General features: G+C 47.3%; 1 pseudogene; it reads right to left on the bottom strand.

Annotated features, from left to right (window-relative positions):
• Positions 1–4,967: 4,967 nt before the first annotated feature.
• On the bottom strand, positions 4,968–5,586 carry LOC144103248 (uncharacterized; annotated as a pseudogene).
• Positions 5,587–5,862: the final 276 nt, after the last annotated feature.

The raw sequence follows: 5,862 nt of genomic DNA, 5'->3' as shown, positions 1-5,862 counted from the left end.
ACCGCTGCCGCGGCATTCACGTAGGTGAGACAGCGGGCGCTTGTAATCATCCTAAGATCTGAAGGTGCACGCGAGATGATTCCCTGAACTCTGCTCCGCACATGACACGCGATACCCACAGTATAGGGACAGTGTGCTTCGCGGGAGAAAGGCAGGGTGCATGCGCTGGTGCTGCGTCGCAGCCTCGCAGGGCCAACGTGAACCATACGTGAAACTGTAGGAAATTAACATGAAACTGCGCAGTACGCCGAGGGTTTTGAGCGCGTTTGGATGCTAGCGAAACGCAGATGAGTCCTAGCGGCAGCAAAAGTTCGAAACACGCGGGTTATTTTCGGCGTAAACGCGCCTCCAGCTGTCTCACACGAAGCAGCTTATACCCCTGTCACACGGGCACTTTCGATCCTCATTGAGTCAATGCCCATCGAACTCAATGCAGATCGACGGTTGTCACACGGCCACTTTAAAGCGCAATTGAGCTCGATCCTGCTTGACTCGATGCCGATTCCTCAAGAGCGCTTGAGGTTCCAAGCACCATCGAAAGCACTCTCGCTCTCACGAAGCTATAAAAATAAACACTAGTTAACAAAACAAAACCACAATTTTTGTTCTTATAATTAATTAAAATGCAAGACAGATCATTTTCCGGTACTATGCCTGCTTATATGCAAACATGTTTGAAAATAATCTCCACACCAGGCTCCAAGCTTCGCCGTCAGTGTAAACAAAGATGGAGTTCTCCTGCTCATCGGCGCGCAAACTGTGGAGCGAGCGCGAGACAGCCCCTCTCATCGACTGCTGGCAAGACCGCCTAAATGATTTGCGGCGCCAGAAGAGAAACGCCGCAGTGTATGCGGAAATCGCGGAGGCGTTGTGGACCCTCAGGTTCGATCGCACAGCTGCAGAGGTGCGCCACAAGATAAGAAGCTTGACGCAGATGTACCGGTAAGTAAGCATTTTTAGACGGCCTCCAACTCCGCAGGCACTGGCTTTCTCAGTGCGCGTGTTCTGCTTCGTTGCTTTGAATTCACGCTTTACGAGATGTCATTGCATTATAGCTGCATTCGATTCATTGCTGGTTCATGGCACCAATCCTGAAAAAGTATTGCCAGCGCGGTGCTGAACCACTTCGCTGGTGCAGGTTCGGCGCGTCAGCAGAGACAAATTTCAATCGAGCGCGTGCAGGCAGGTTTTGTCGTCTGCTCACCGTGGAGGTGTTGAGCTAATGCGTACATTTTTTGTGGGTGCTCGATTTCGTGCCTAACGAGATTTGAGTCGACCATGGAGTTGACCATGGCCGACGGCGACGACATCGAATAGTTTTTTGTTATGGAGTAGTTCTACTCTTCGCACAGTGAATACGAGGAATCCGTCTCCGTGCTGTCTTTTGCCGCAAATCACTCTTGGACCGACGGCAGCCGAATTCCGAAGTGTTACAAAAGCATGGTTGCAAGCTGTTTCAATTACGAGTTCGCGATGCTCTTGAGACACTCAGATAGGCGTTTGAAGAACTTTGGGCGCGCTTCAAGGCACCTGCAGATTTTCCGACGCCTAGGGGAGGGTGCCCGCAAATCACCGCCGAGAACCCGCCTTGCTCATTTAGATAAGCAGTGATAAAAAAAAAAGTCATTTGGCAGCCCCAGACGGCTTCCCCGCTGCTTAGCGCTAGCGTGCAATTTTGATTCATTACGCCTCCATTCATTTCAAGCCTGGCGTCTGAATGTAAAATCTGGTAGGCTTGTTTCTGTTTAATGTGCACCTAACGACGGGCTTTTCTTTTCGCTTTTAAATGCACACTGCTCTGCCTTTATGTAAACTTGCGCAACTTTCCATCCTTTTAGGGACTTCAACAAAAACGGAACAATCACAGGCTCAGGCGCCATCCAATGGCCCCATTACGCTTGTATTCATTCTTTCTTGGGGTCGTTGCCATTGAATGACCCCTCACTCGTCCATGAAACCCGCTGCTCTGGGGGAGCCACTGTAGAGGAGGTATGTAGATCAAATTTGAGTTTGGCAATATACTTGCCAAAAACGTTGTGCTCTATCATTTCCTCACCTTTTCATTTACATCGCCGAGAACTTTGAAAACGCATTTATTGGAGTAGCTATGATGTTATGGTCATGAAATATGTGGCACACTGCAATACTAAATAAACGTGTCAAGGTGACATCACATATAAAATGCAAACAGCTTGACATTTGTAGTCTGTCTTTTAGCACTGCTGCACGTTGCCTAGCACACAGCATGGGCTAGGTTGCATTTGAACCACAGTGATGTTTATTTCTAATCCCATCATCTCAGCGACATAGTGCTGGCATTCTGTCCTTTAGTGCTACAAACCATCACCTAATTGAAAGCATCAACCACGTTACGTTTAAAGTGCGGTCATGTTGTCAACAGAATCAGCGATAGGTGGCACCTAAAGGTATTTGCTCAGGCAGTAAGTAAAGACAAGTCCTTGGAAGAAACATTGACAATTCATTTCGAAAGCCTTCTTAAAGGTCAACTTCTATCCACTAGATGGGAAAAGAATGTAAGTGGGCCAGAAACGAAACAAAATCCGTCTGATATCAATGCTTCAGTTCACAGCTAGTCACTGGAGACATCCTTGTTTCACACACGCATGATCCCACACTTCTCACCTGTCTATTGACCAAAGACATAAACAGGCAAACATCATAAATGGTCATGCAGATCATTCTTGACTTGGTGGTGGGCGCCGACACCTGGACCGCTGAGGATGGCAGCCCCGCACTGGAAAATTTACATGAGCCCGCATTGAACGCGGACGAAAGTCGGGCCGGAAGTTTTGCAGCCGAGTCGGCGGCCATTGAAGACGGAGGAGCTGAGGGGCAGGCAGGGATCCGCGAGCCGCAAATCCCAGAAAAAGGCTGCGGACTGCTTCGTCTGACTTCAGGAAAGCTTTGCTCACGGAGCAGAGGATGCTGCGTGGGAGCCTTGAAGCGTGTCACAGCCGAGAGATGGAGATGAGGCAGCGGCACTTCACGCTGCAAGTGGAAATGGTAAATGCCATAACAAAGTTTTTTGAATCAAGTTAAGAATTTTTCTAATTTCTTTAGAGTTGTATGTTCCTATTTTTTCGGTTTTTAGTTTGCCTATGGGTTTTTTTTGTGTTTTCAGACTCGTCGGATTTCTCAATGTCTTGCCCCTACTTTCATATCAGCAAGTGCCTACACGATGTTGAGCAGCAATTTGTGATATTGATGACAGTGTTAACCACATGCAATATGACAGCTGATGTGACTCCAGATTTTGTCTCTTCTTTTTCGTGCGTATTTTTCCCATTTGATTTGGCGCCTGCGTAATGTTGAGCGGTGATTTGTGGTACTGAAGACTGTGTTAACTATGTGCAATATGACATTATCTAATGCGACTCCTTCAGATTTTATCTATTTTTTTATTTCTTGCTGTTGTGCATTTGTTGCACTTGTTTCAGTGCCTGCGCATTATTTAGCAGCAATTTGTGATATTGAAGGCAGTGTTAACCACATGAAATATGACATCATCTGATGTGACCCCAGATTTTGTCTCTTCGTTTTTGTACGCATATTTTTGCATTTTTCCAGTGCCTGCGCAATGTGGCACGGTGATTTGTGGTACCCAAGGCTGTGTTAACTATGTGCAAAATTACATTTTCTAATGTGACTCCTTATGATTTTATCTATTGTTTTGCATTTTTTGCACTTTTTTCAGTACCTGAGTGATTTGCAGTTATCATGGCTATGTTAACCACATGAAGTGCGACATCTGAGGTTACTCGTTTCAATTTTGTCTGTTATTATTTTTCTTTCTTGCAGTTTTATGCCATTTGCGCCTGTTCCAGTACCTGAGCAATGTTTCGCAGCAGTCTGTAATATTTTTCGGCTGATTTATTCTGTAGCAACAAAGCATTGCGGGCGTGTTGGTAATTCATGGTCAAACAACAGGACCAGCGTACAAAGACCAATGACAAAATAAAGCTAGCTAGTGTCTTTTTGTCTTGTCCTCGCATCTTGTTGATTTGGTTCCGTTGAATGTGATATGTACAATTTTTTTTGTAAAGTGTTGGCTGCGAAGCCTATAAAGGGGTATAACTTTTCAAATTGTTTGCGTCTCCTGTGTGTTCCATTAACTTTCCACCCAGTTTCTTAGAGTGAATGGATTGCACCAACTTGCCAGCCAGCAAAGACGGTTTTTGTAAATGGATAGCACAGTTTACCTCAGTTCTGTGCTCGCTGCTTGTAGTATTCTAGGATTGCAACTCGTACTACAGCACCATTTGCGGTTTGATCATCGGTGACTCTATGTGGCTGCTGAACAGGGCCTCGGAAACTTATGCATCACAGGTCCAGTCTTGCATGACGTGGTCGCCAAACACTTCACAGATGTTGTTCAGCGTACAACAGGCGTGGATCACCGTGGAGCTGTATCTATGCTGCACTCCATCCTCTTCATGCAGAACCTGAATCCTGCTTTCAGTCTGCCAAACGCGCTCTCGACTACCCTTCTAGCCTTCGACAAGTGGATGTTTAACCTTTTCATGTCGGCATCCAAGTGGGCGCTGTGGCTGAAGGGCTTGATCAAATGGGATGTGAGGGGAAACGCTTGATCACAGATTATTAGTGGAGGCACAGCTGTTTCACTGATGACTACAGCTGGAGCCTGAAATGTTGGCCTTTCAATAAACTCTGCCAACTGGGAGCGTTGCTAGATGTAGGCATCGTGGCAGCGCCCTGTTAATCCAACGTTTACGTACCGAAAGCGGTACCGGTGGTCTACGAAGGGGAGCAGCACGAGGCTGTGTCTGTGAAAAAAAAATAAACAGCATTAAAAAATTCTTCACAAATCATGGACATGCACAATGACTTGTGAACTGAAGACTTTTGCATTAGCAAATTCCTATTGCTGCAATGCTGCCTTTATGGCTGCAACATGTAAGCTCTACATAAGCCAAACATGAGATAACTCACCAGCCTTTGCATTGGTAGTAGTCTGATGCGCTTTCCTTGGGCGGCGACACGGGAAAATGGCAACCGTCGAGTGCCCCTATCGCTTGTGGAAAATCGCAAACGGCACTGAACTCTCTAATGTGGTCGCCCATTGCTTCTGGAGAGGGCATGTTGATCCACTTGTCCTCTAGTAGGCACACTACGGCGTCACAAAACTCCCGATAGATGGTGTTCACAGTAGATCGTCCCAGGCCGAAAAGATTGGCCACAGGCCTATCCTCTGCCGAGGAGCACAGTTTGTATATCGCCACTGCAACGCGCTTCTCGACAGAGATGGCCAACCGCATATTCGTGTCGACGCGCTGCAGCAGGGGCCGGCAAGCTTCGACTATATACCGGAACGTCGAAGGAGTCACACGGAAGCTCTGTTTAAAGAACCGCTCACCGAGGTGGGGGAGTGTCCTCGAACCAGCGTTCGTTTCGATTCTAAATTCATCTTTCCCGCTGGAGTGTACCATCGCAAGCAACCGCAGCTGTGATACACAACCCGTTCGCAAAAAGGAGCCGCCTTTTCACACCGTCTGTCTCACTTTTAGCCGCCTCAATCTCGGCTTCGAGGCCAGCAGCCGCCACCATCATAAGAGCAATCTCACGCTTCCTTTCTAGCCTCATAATAATCTACACAGCTGTGATAACAAAGCTTTTGGTTTTGGCGCCAACCGCTGTCACGTCCGGCTACGGATTTGGCTGCCGCTGCCCCCAACTGCACAGTGTTGCCGGACATCACAACGTTATGGCAGTCGGCGGAACATTTGGCGCCACCTAACACACATGAGGGAAACTTTTTAATGAGCATTGAAAATGCCCGTGTAGCACCGGATTTTTCGAACATGCTCGAAAATCTCGATGCAG

Source organism: Amblyomma americanum, chromosome 9 (assembly GCF_052857255.1).
Source record: "Amblyomma americanum isolate KBUSLIRL-KWMA chromosome 9, ASM5285725v1, whole genome shotgun sequence".
NCBI classification, from domain to species: domain Eukaryota; kingdom Metazoa; phylum Arthropoda; class Arachnida; order Ixodida; family Ixodidae; genus Amblyomma; species Amblyomma americanum.
This window is presented reverse-complemented; position numbering and strand designations above follow the sequence as displayed.